We start from the raw sequence: 12,073 nt of genomic DNA, 5'->3' as shown, positions 1-12,073 counted from the left end.
TTCTTTATGTCCAGTCAATCTACGTTATTATCACCATTATGATTGTGAGATATTCTCATTGTTTCTTGCACATATGGACTCTCCTAGTCGGCAAAGGTGGTATCGAACTCTCAAGGCTTTGCCTATTGTCTGTCGACAAGGACATCAAATTGACGGGCGTCTTCCCAATGAAACCATACATGATAAAGAACAAGCTCAGGACCTGTGGGGTCACTGAATTGTTCAAAACGAACATAGCAGTACTGATTTGTAATCCAAACTGTGATTTTCAAAGCTGATTAGATGCTAAATCAAACAAGTTCTATGGGTATTGTTGTAGAATGAAGGGGATTTTAATAAAGTGTCACACTTTTAATTTCATGTTTAAGAAAGTTTTTTCTAGAATTTATTTAGTGCCACACATTTGACCTTTTTCATCCGGTTTTTTTCAAAAAATAGTTAACAACCGTTAGTGCATAGGTGGCAATAGTTCAGTTTAGTAAAAGACATTTACGCCTTTCAATCATCTCCCTATAGTTCGTGTGTTCTTTGGAGCATTTCACCGAACAGATAGACTGCGTCGAGTTCATCCGGCAACAACAACATCTTGCCGTCTTCTCACTGCCCAAATTCAGTAGTAACATACAGACCATGTCATTTAAACCGAGAATCCCATATAAAATCACATTGATTGAATCAATTTCAGCCAACTCTTGGACCAAAATTGTTGTTGTGTTCACTGTAAACACCATTCGCCAACACCAAGCCTAACCAACATGGATTCAAGCATCCATTGCAGCATTAAATTCATTTTGTAGCTTCATAACCAACAGTACCAAACTCCCTGTAAACACCTTCTTGCATCTGCAATTCGTCTTCAATTAGCTTGCAAAACTCATCTAGATAGAACCCCAGGCAACCACCAATTCGAGAGAACGAAGCCATGCTGGCACCCCCAAACTTAATTCCACCCGAACTTCACCATTAATCAACATAATTCAAGAGACACATAACTTCACCATTAAAATTAGTATCAAAAAAAATAATCAACACAATCTAATCAAGACACAAATCCATAAACCAAGTATCTTCTTTGCTCCATCCACAAGATGATGAAATGAAACCACGTACCGCACTACTTTATACTTGAAATTACCCCTTCATTCTTACTCCAATCTCTCCTTGCACCGATTGCAACAGCTCAATCATTCCTACCAATTCTTACTAGACTGCAATATACCATCGACCAACACCAACATCTCGTTTGCTGCCAGTTCACTCTCCATCTCCGTATCGGTACAATCTCCACCCGAACGTTCTGTTGGAGACATAAACTTACTTTAGGATTTTGGTTCAACGTTAAAACCAAAGTGAACAGTGGTATCTAAAGAACATGAAAGAGATCGGATTTTCTTAAGGATTGTGAAGGGCAAATAGGTAAAAATGAAAATTTTCTTGACTTGTTCAACGATTGATAGACCTGTTTGGTGGGCCTTGACGGAATACAAAACGGTCATGGCATTTTATTAATTTCGAAAAAAAACGGTGGTATTTTCTTAAACAGAAAATTGGAAGTGTGGCATTTTCTTAAGATTTCCTAGAATGAATTACGTTGGTAATGTGAAAAACAATCTGCCGGTGACTCGAAAAGCGAATTTCACAGATGAATTACGTTGTAGAATGAAATACTTGCGCTCCGACTTATGTCGGATAATGCACACAACTCAGTTTATTGCGGTTGTGATAAAGAAAACCCTCCACGGTTTTGAACAGTCTAAAGATGCGTTGGAGAAACACTGTTGGTCGTAATTTAGTCCTAAGCAAAACAGGCCGATCTCAAGTAGCGTGGAGTCCTCCCCATTAAGCAAGAAACAAAATCCTAACCCTAAACATAATCTCTAGAGGCATTTTAACTTTGTGCATAAAATATGATTATAAGCATTTTTTTTTTTCGAGAACTTCTTGCTATTTTTGGGCAGCTATTAAAAAGGATATAATTGGATGCCCAGTATCACCCAATAGGCTGGACACCTGAGGTATGTGCAATTGTACACCATTAGTATTGAATTCCACATAAAGCTGTCGAGGGGTTTACTTTTCTTTTGCTCCGAAGAAACATAGATCAAACAAAGTTAGCCAGGCAGGTCATAAGCCTGCTGGGCAGATCATCTTGAGAAAATGCTACGACTAGGGTAACTCCGACATTAGAGATGTGATGGTTATCAGCTTTTGCTTTTAGAGCGGGCAACAAGTTTTACCTTAGGGCATTTCAATTAAACATACGAAGTAGTATAAGAGTTCTATAAATCCATCGATAAGAATGTTGTTGAAAGTTTTTTTTTTCTGGCTGTGCCTCCTTGGCTTCTTCACGACTTTCGGATATGCCACTTCAATGCTGGCAGGTTCTTCTTTCACCTTGTTGGATTAGCAGCATTTTCTGTTACAAAGATAGCAACAACAGCAATCGTTAAAGTAGCATTCCAACTGCTTCAGAATAGTACTGACAACTAAATGTTTGGGATTCTAACTTGTTTGCTTCGAAGCTGGTTTTCATTCAGCCATCTACAGTCTTTAAGGCACTCCAGATTGCTTTGCTAAAAGGATAGTGGACATGTGTGTGTGTGTGTGTGTGTGTTGAAAACTCTTCATTAACACCACATAAACAGCAAACGGGATTTATATCAGGTATCCGTTGGCTAAGCTTAGTTCTCACAGGCAAGATGTCTTGGAAACATTTTAGACAACCACTTGAATTTTCAGCATTACATGATTTACATCCAGAGCCATATCTTCTTGGTCCAGAAACTTTGAAATTGGCTGTTGGGAGCTCTACCCTGAGTTAGGTAGTCTTAGACAACGTAACAGTTACTTTTCCAGATTTGTTCAAGGGCTAACAAGTCATAGAGGATTTATGAGGAACTTGAGTAACAAGATTATTATAAGAATTATGTGGATACAACCAACTTACAGAGTTATATAAAGCTAAGAATTAGAAGTTACCTGAGGAATCACCACTTGTAGACACCTTACTGAATGCAGTTACCAGATCATCGTGATCAAGAGTTGAAGATGGCTGGGAACTGTTGCCCGATATACTCGGTGAAGGTGAGAGATAAACACCTAAAACAAACAATATCTAATCAACAAACTAAATTTCACAATCATACGTGTAAATTTGTTTAAAGGAAACCAAACATACTTTTAAGTATATCAGGCACATTAGAACACGTAGTGTTGTCTTTTATGATGACACGAACATATTTGCAAATATCAATAACCGCATTCACAGTCATATCTGATTTAAAGTTCCTTCTATTTAATGCAAAATCCACAAGATGCCTATAGTTTCCAATGCTTGTTCTTTCTTTTATAGCTGAAATCCCAGTCTTATCAAGCAAGCCATAACCGAGGCAGAGAACCAGAATCAGAACCTCCAATTAAAACTGCCCAATGTTGGTCTCTTGAGCAACCTGTTTCCTTTCTTATAAATCTTACCACCATTTCTGCATAATAAATTGGACTGTGTTGCATTTCTAATGGAATAATAAAGTTTAAAAACTTCAACAAGTTGGTGCACTCCAAATCCCATTCTGCATGGACTGCATATACAATTTGCTTCCCTGTGTAATATTTAAAATTTGGTTAAAAAAAAAGAAGCTGTTTTACATAAGAGCTTAAATAAAAGAGTTGTTACTATAGACTTACTTCGTTGTACCTTGGTTGGATCTCCTATGAGAAGAACCTCTTGTCCCAATTGGAACCCCAAACTAGTGGGAAAACAAGATCCAGTTATATCTGGATATTCAGTTTCTGATTCAGATTCAGTTTTTTTTTATACATTAAAGATTGGAATTCCTTATAAAGATTTTCAAATTCCTCATTATCATTATCTACCAGCATCATTATTCCATCTGCACAATTTGCCATTGTAAGAACACTTAGTCCTGCAAGGATATCAGAAGATTAAAACCAGTAACAACAAAACAAAATCTCACTTTAAAGTTTAAACACAAAAGAGGAATGATTAAAAAAATATATTCTATATGTTCCAATCACTTTTAACATCCCCAAGCTAATTATCAATATTTTTGTGTCTTTGACTATTTGAATTTGGGTTTCCCTCTCGAAAACCCTAAGTTCTAGAACTTAAAGGTAAGCCAAACATATGAGAACACGAAAGAGCACCATAAGCAAAACAGCAACAAATCTAGAGCAGAAAGAATTCAACTGTTCTAAAGGTAATAGTAGGACAACACCCATTTGGTAGACAAATTTAAATAACAAAGAGAATCTAGCAATAGACTTATTACTCAATGTATTGAAGGTGTGGCACAAACTGGATTTTACATTCAATGTGTTAATCATTGGAAGCAAAATGCAAAAGCAGAACCAATGTTGCCATGGTCTAGGTCGCATGGAACCATCCTCGTGGACTAAGTAAGATGTCCCCTAAGAACAAGAAATCAAGTGCATAACTAACTAGGAATTGATTTATCTTTCACAAAATCCCAGTATTCATATATTAAGAAATGATAACCCGTAGTTATTCAGCAAAAATCACTATTACAGATACGAAATCCAGAAAACCAACCCAAAATAAGCAAATAAGAAATCAAAATTTAGCATCACTAAACCTAAATCAAAACCCTAAATATCCAAAACTGAATATTTTTCTTACCTTAGAAATGAAGATATTAACTAACTTGCGATCTCCTTTTCCTTCTTACTTCGAGAAATGAGACGGATTTAGGGTTCTTCTTGTGTGTGTGTTTTTTTTGCTTACAACAAGGTGAGAGGAAAGAAAATTGGTGTTTGCGTGTTTTGTACGAGTGATCCGAGAGGTGGGTGGTGTGTACACTGTGTAGTGTACAACAGCCATCGTGTTCTGTCTACAACATCATGACAGTGATTTAGGCTATCTTCCTTTTACTAAGGGGAGTCTTAAAAAAATCTGAGTTTCTGAGTTTTTGGTTTCAGTTGCTCGTCGTTGTCCAATAACTGAGTTTGAAAAAGAAAATCTCATCTTCTCTTTTTCCCACAAATCCATCTGTTTTAATTCGCTTTTGATTGTAAAATTTGAGTAGTAATCATCAAAATAAGGTAAAGATGGAATATTCAGATAATAGTTTGGTTAAGAGACTTTTTAGAAAACCCTAGTGTTGCTAATCGGAGTTTTGTAAATGAAGAACACGAAGGACACTTGGGATAAGAAAAGAAAATGTCCTTAACCGAACTTTTCTCTATAAAGTCAAATGTTGTATTCCATTGAGTCGTAAATTTTTTCTAACTGAATTCTTCTTTGTGTAGCCAAGTGTTAAGTTTGGTTGAGTCGCAAAGAAAATTCTTATTAACCGAATTCCTCTCTGTATATGCAAATGTTGAGTTTAGTTAAGTCAATATTTTTCCACCAAACCGAACAGAAAGTTCGCATATATTGGCAGCTAAGCTAACACGCAAAAAGTTTGACATGGAAAAGGTAACCGAACTTAATACTAGGGTGGCGAAAAATCCATTAAAGCTAAGTTCAGCTACTTGTGTTAACTGAAAAATTAGTCTGACCACACTTACAGATAAGTTCAACTACCTGTTCTTCAGATATTGTAGTCGAACTTTTTTGACCTCACCGAAATCAATTTGTGAATTTTTTTCATTTTCAGGAAAGTTTTGGTCAATTCAAGCATTATTGACTAAATTTGAAGAATACCTGAATATCCAAAACACCATCTTCTGGTTGTGGCTCGTAAATTTTTCTTCTTCTTCCAAAACTCTTTTTTTTCTTCTTCTTTTCTCAATAATTCTTTTTTTTAAACAATAATCAACTTATTAATTTTATCTCACTAATAATTAGTACTTAATTAACTTAACTTAACCGTATCACTTATTATTGCACTAACTTAATAAGAAAGGGTAGGTTTGGCCTTTAGAAAAATATTTGGATAAGATGTTTTTATTAGAGCATGACTCAGTTGAACCCACAATTTTTGCTATCTCAAGCTTGTTGTCAATGTTAGATGATCAAACTATATCTTGATTTTTAGTTTACTAAGTCAAGTCTTGAACTAGGTTAGAATTTGTAGTTGAGTATCACAAATCACCCTGACTGAAGATCGATGAAGACATTTGGAGAACATATGTATCAGGTATGTGAAGATTCAACCATTCTATTCTACTCACTATATCACCATTTTATCTATTGAGACTATGTCGTATGACTTCTAGTAGATTTACAAAGAAAAGGTTTCGAGTCAAGCTTGTCTTGTGAAAAATATCGAAATATGATTCTAAGCAAAGATGTTCAACGGTCCTTAACAATATTAGTGCAGATCAATTGAAAACTTCCCGTGCAAATGATTACATCACTTGGGAATATTTCAAGCATCATAAGAGAGAAATATTGAACTTATAGATATTTCAACTCACGGAAGGTTGGAAAACCAGTTAGAAAACCGTAGATATCTGAGGTTCAGAAATACAGGAAGGTTGGCGAACTAGTTCGCAAATCGCAAGTTCAATTGGGGAATAATTCCCAAACCCGATTGGTGAACTGAAATTTTAAAGTTGGAAATAATAGGCTGACAGTTGGAGAACCCGGTTCATGAACCGTTATCAACTGAGTTTGCTAATCTTGTAGGTATGACGAACCCGGTTCACGAACCGTAGCATCCTGACTCGTGAAAAAACCCTGCGGTTGGAAAACCGTTGTACCAATTGTCCCAATTTATATTTTAGTAGATGCTTAAATACTTATTTTAATCATATGTTTAGCATTACTATAATTCTCTTAAAAACTTCTAAGACTTCATTGATCACTTAACCATTTATTTATGTGTATCATGATTAAATTATTAAGTGTTTGAATAGATATCAAATTTGAAAACGCGTAGGTACCAAAATACACCACCACCTTTTTCTTAGGCAATCTGTATGGAAAACTCAATACAACTCTGAGAGTTAAACTCAATCAAGGAATAATATTTTAGAGTTATATCTCTCTTTATTGTTATTATAATGTTTACAGAAACAAATCTGTGAACCTAATCATAAAGAGATAACTTGGACGGTACCAAAGACCAATGCCCATGAATCAATCAAGTCATATCCAACTAACTAGGTTGGATAACTCTACTATGGTTGATCAACGCAAAACCTGAGATATTTCAATTATAAAGATAAACAATATAATGCAGAAAAATAAATAACACAGACAACCAGAGTTTTTGATAACGAGGAAACCGCAAATGCAGAAAAATCCCGGGACCTGGTCAAGTATGAACACTAAACTGTATTAAGCCTCTACAGGCACTATCCTACTACCAGTTAACTTCGGACTGGAATGTAGTCGATACCTAAAAGGTATCCCACTGATTAAGGTACATTCGCGCTCCTTACGCCTCATGAATCCCAGCAAGATTCCGCGCAATTGATTCCCTTAGCTAACGCCACGCCAACTAAGAGTTGATCCAACTCAATTGAAGACTTTAAACCAAATCTGCCTCCCACAGATTAAGCCTATATAATTGATTTTCTTTTACAACCAAATAGTTTGATCAAAGGTATGAAAATCAATAGCAATAAAGTCTAGCTAACCTCAAAATTAAGACTTATGCAACCTGAAGTGCAGCCTAGATTATTATTTACCTCACAAGTATAAAACTCGTGGAATCAACAAAATTTTATAAGAAGTTAACTTTGATGATTTTTAACTATCTTTATCAAGTGAGAAACTCAATAATCGATCAAAATACATGATACACGAGTTATCAAGGAAAGATAACTGGACTTGGCTTCACGAATCCATATGAAGACTTTGTAGTTGCTAAACCCTAAAAGGGTTAAGAAGAGGACGACTCTAGATACAACTAGGATACACCAAAAAGTAGTGTCGGGATTCAAAGATACCAGTTGCTTGAAGTTCCCATTTATAGACATTAAAAGCATATGTTGATTTAGGTTTAAGCTAAGATAGGTTTGGAACCAAGGAAAAAATATCCACCGTTAGATGAATCTTTGAATCTGATTTATATAAACAAGATACTCTCTGGTTAGGTAAAACCGTGACCGAACTATATAAAAATATTATGTTCAACATGGTTAGCCGAAACTAACCGGTTTGAACTTAATCTTAATATTCATTCCCATGAACACACAAGACATTAACTCTGAGTCACAAACATGTGATCAAATAAGTCTAGTATTTTTAAAGAATTAATCAAATGATAATTATCTCGTCGAAACAATTTAAACACATTTGAAAATATAATCGACATGATTAGTAGATGCACAAGATACAAATGCATTGTAGTTCGTGAGTCGGTTCAGTCACAGTACGCATACTGGTTTGTAAATATTTAACCAAACCGAGTTCCAGGTTAACATAACTTTATAAGTTTGCGTATCGGTTTGGAAACCTTAAGACTGTCACCGGTTACGAAGTTCACAGAACTAAATCGGTTTGCGTACCGGTTTGGAAACGCTGCCGAGTTCAGGAACACACAACTGTTTTAGTTTACGTATCGGTTTGGAAAAAAACCCGCGTCCGTAACCACAGTTCAGGAATGGTTTGCATACAAGTATGCAGACCGATCTGGTTCACGACTTAAACAAATTTTCACATGATATACATAAGAATATGTGTACCAATAATCTATAAGTCGATATATAGCTACTCTACTACGTGTACGAGTACATGTAATACAGGCTCAGACATATAACAGTTCTTCCAGTAAAAGTGATACCACTGTCTTGTATCCAAATTTATAGTAGTTATATATTTCTCTCTGAATTGATTTGAAACATTCCTGAATAACATCAATGACACATATCACTGTTCCATGTTATTTCCGAATGATAAACTTGAATCATGATTTTGATTCCGAACAATAAATTTCCTTAACTGAAATTCATCGAGTATGAAAAAATGTTCATTAAGCTTAGTCATTAAATTTTGAGAAATTCATTAAATAGATAATTAGTTCTCGACTCGAAATTCTTGTCTATGCATAATAGTCTAATTAGTTATGTGACATCGTCTCAAACGATCGAAAGTGAATATAACTTGATAGGTGGTTCAGTCTTCACTTACCTTTTGTTGATGAAGTTCTCCAAAATCTTCGGTTGATCTTCACCTTAAAATGGTAGAATTGCAATGATGACTGATGTGATCCACTATTTCTCAACTACATTTCTATCTTAATCCAAGACTTAACTAATTCTCTGTATAAAAATAGAGTTTTTTCGAGCGTTGTGGTCAACCAGAGCTTCTGGTTAATTCTGGCCCCACCTTCTTATTTATATTTTGTAGTTTTTTTTTAATATTTCGGGTAATACAATTTTAAAAATAATAATTTTTGTCCCACAATATATATTCGGCCAATCACATGCAAGAAAAAAGTTACCTAAAACAATTAAATCTTAAAAATCTTGTACCATTACCATTTTTTTTTGAAGCATGATATTTATTGATCTACTAAGGCTATATTACATGAGGGTATTCAGTACCCGAAGATTGAAATACATAAATTACGATAACATGACATAGAAACAAAATGTGATAATCGTTTTCTGGCTTGGTAATGCATCAAGGATAGATGTTGTAGATGTTGTCAAAAGTCCGTAGGCCTTCGATGACTGCTTTCCACAAGAAAAGCTGTATTTTTAATGAACATATATGAGTCCATGAGAGCTTGGATGTTGGTGATGGTTGTCGATGCAAATTACCCGAAATAATAGACTGTCTGCCTCTTTGTTCCCCTGTGTTATCCATATCTTGAATCTGATATTTAGTCTTAAATTTGAGTTGAAGTAGTATCCAAACTTCTGCCCTTGGAGATCTAGTTTTAAAAGCTAGTACTACTAATACAAAGATTACTAAACTGAAACCTAGATACAATCAGAAATACAACAAAGGCAACAGACTCTGAACTACACTAATATTTTGTTGAAAGGAAAATACAATGAGACCAGAAGAAAATAAGAAGTAAAGGTGACAGATTCATTAAACCATTCATACCAATTGAGTTTTGTGCTTGCTGTTGTGAAACAAGAAATGCTGAGGCTGCGAAAATTCCTGGATTTCAGCATATTGAGATTCCAACATGTGTATATGTTGATTATACACCTTAGAATGACAAAATCACCTTGGTCATGGACTCACAGATGGTCTAAATTCTACCGGATGATCAAGGTGATAGAGTTGGCTTGCTAAGGATTCATTATCAAAAATATATGTAAAGAAAATTCAAATGTAATATTTAAATCCTAATTAAATCTAATTTCGAATTCATAAATAATTTAAATTAAAATCACATCAAAATATGCATGTTTTTTCATGATTTAATCGTAAAATCAAATCAATCATAAAATTAAAAATTAAAAATATATGTTCAACGTCCAGTGTCCAATCTCCAATTACATCTTTTGTAATTAAATTAATCATCAATACAATTTCATATTATTAATTAACTTTCCAAGGCGCCACCAAAGCTTCTTATTAATAATATTAAGAAAGGAGATCAACATCATAGGAAAGGGCAGGAAGCCTAGCGACAAGTTGAGTGCCAATTCCTCTTTGAATAACAATTCCTACCTTGTGAAAAAAGGAATTGCCTAGCTTGAAGTTGGCGTCATACCTGGCCATGCAATTACTCAATATCTTAAGAAAATAAATAGTATCCGCTCCGAGCTCACCTAAAGTAGAAAATCCCAACACACCAAACTCATATTCATGCAAAGAGCATTTCTCCAAATATTTATTGTTTTTACGAGTGATAGCAGACGAAATAGCATAGCTTGGAGTAAAATTAGTCATCGCACTTGTGAAGGGCGAGACACCGGTGAAATCCATACAGACGTCCTTGCCGTCTTCCCATTTATAAACCATAATATCCGCTGGCCTAATCCCGTTATTGTCTTCGGAAAGGAAGCCCAAGGGAACCTCTTTCCTAGAAACAACATCTGTTTTGTAACATATATCAGCCAAAACATTTTTGACCAAGTCATATCGAAATTTCAACCCAACCTCACTAGCGCAATGAATGGCATGATCACCAAAAATATCCATGAATCTTTGGCAACAGGAACATAAGCTTCCTTCCTCAAAAAAAGGTATACCAAGATGAACAAAGCTGAACTGCCTAGGTCCAACAGCTTGATTAAGCCCAGGTATAGGAATCGCCTTAAGAAAGTCCATATCATGTTCATTATGGTTGCATTGCCACAAGATATAATCACGCACCGATAAAGAAAAGCTAGTAGGATCTTCTTTTTGAAATTAAAAAGACATTTTTCTAGCATTGTGGTCAACCAGAACTTCTGGATAATTCTGGCCCCACCTTCTTATTTATATTTTATAGTTTTTTTTTTATATTTCGGATAATATAATTTAAAAAATAATAATTTTTGTGCCACAATATATATTCGGCCAATCACATGCAAGAAAAAAGTTACCCAAAACAATTAAATTTTACGAATCTTATACCATTACCAAAAATATATATAAAGAAAATTCAAATGTAATTTTTAAATCCTAATTAAATCTAATTTCGAATCCATAAATAATTTAAACAAAATCACATTAAAATATGCATATTTTTTCACCATTTCATCGTACAATCATATCAATCATAAAATTAAAAAATAAAAATATATGTTCAATGTCCAATGTCCAATTACATCTTTTGTAATTAAATTAATCCTAAATATAATTTCATATTATTAATTAACTTTCCAATGAAATAAAAAAGATATTGATCAACTATAAAAATTAAATGTCAATATGCATAAACGTGCTTCTTTTAAGGGATAATTTTCAGTGGCCTAGATATCATTACGTCTGTCTTTATTATAAATTAAACCACCGGGAGTTTACAATTTTAGAAACTAGTTTTCTCCCGTGCGATGCACGGACCTGCTTCTTGTTTATGAAATATTAGATTCATGTTTTAAAATTATTAGATTCATGTTTTGAAATTAATTTCGTTAAAAACAAAAAAAAAATATTAAAAAGGTAAAATACTAATAAGCTCATACCTTATGAAATAGAGCGCTTGGATACCTGTAAATCTAGTAAATATACGGTGGATTGTATTTTAAGAGG

The 12,073-nt window shown here is 34.3% G+C and overlaps 1 long non-coding RNA gene across 3 annotated transcripts; it reads right to left on the bottom strand.

The window, feature by feature from the left end:
* Positions 1-367: 367 nt before the first annotated feature.
* Positions 368-4,795, bottom strand: LOC113281191. 3 transcript variants are annotated; one of them, XR_003325977.1, is made up of 6 exons: positions 4,658-4,795; positions 3,685-3,923; positions 3,179-3,599; positions 2,980-3,099; positions 2,238-2,416; positions 368-1,297 (listed from the first exon to the last, which is right to left on the bottom strand). It is a non-coding gene; the product is annotated as an uncharacterized LOC113281191 (long non-coding RNA). The 3 variants fall into 3 exon arrangements; XR_003325976.1 differs by lacking the exon at positions 368-1,297 and having other exon boundaries at positions 1,911-2,416; XR_003325978.1 differs by lacking the exon at positions 368-1,297 and having other exon boundaries at positions 1,911-2,416; positions 3,685-3,890.
* Between the last annotated feature and the right edge of the window lie 7,278 nt (positions 4,796-12,073).

Source organism: Papaver somniferum, chromosome 5 (assembly GCF_003573695.1).
Source record: "Papaver somniferum cultivar HN1 chromosome 5, ASM357369v1, whole genome shotgun sequence".
NCBI classification, from domain to species: domain Eukaryota; kingdom Viridiplantae; phylum Streptophyta; class Magnoliopsida; order Ranunculales; family Papaveraceae; genus Papaver; species Papaver somniferum.
The sequence above is the reverse complement of the archived record's forward strand: the minus strand, read 5'-3'. Positions and strand labels throughout refer to the sequence as shown.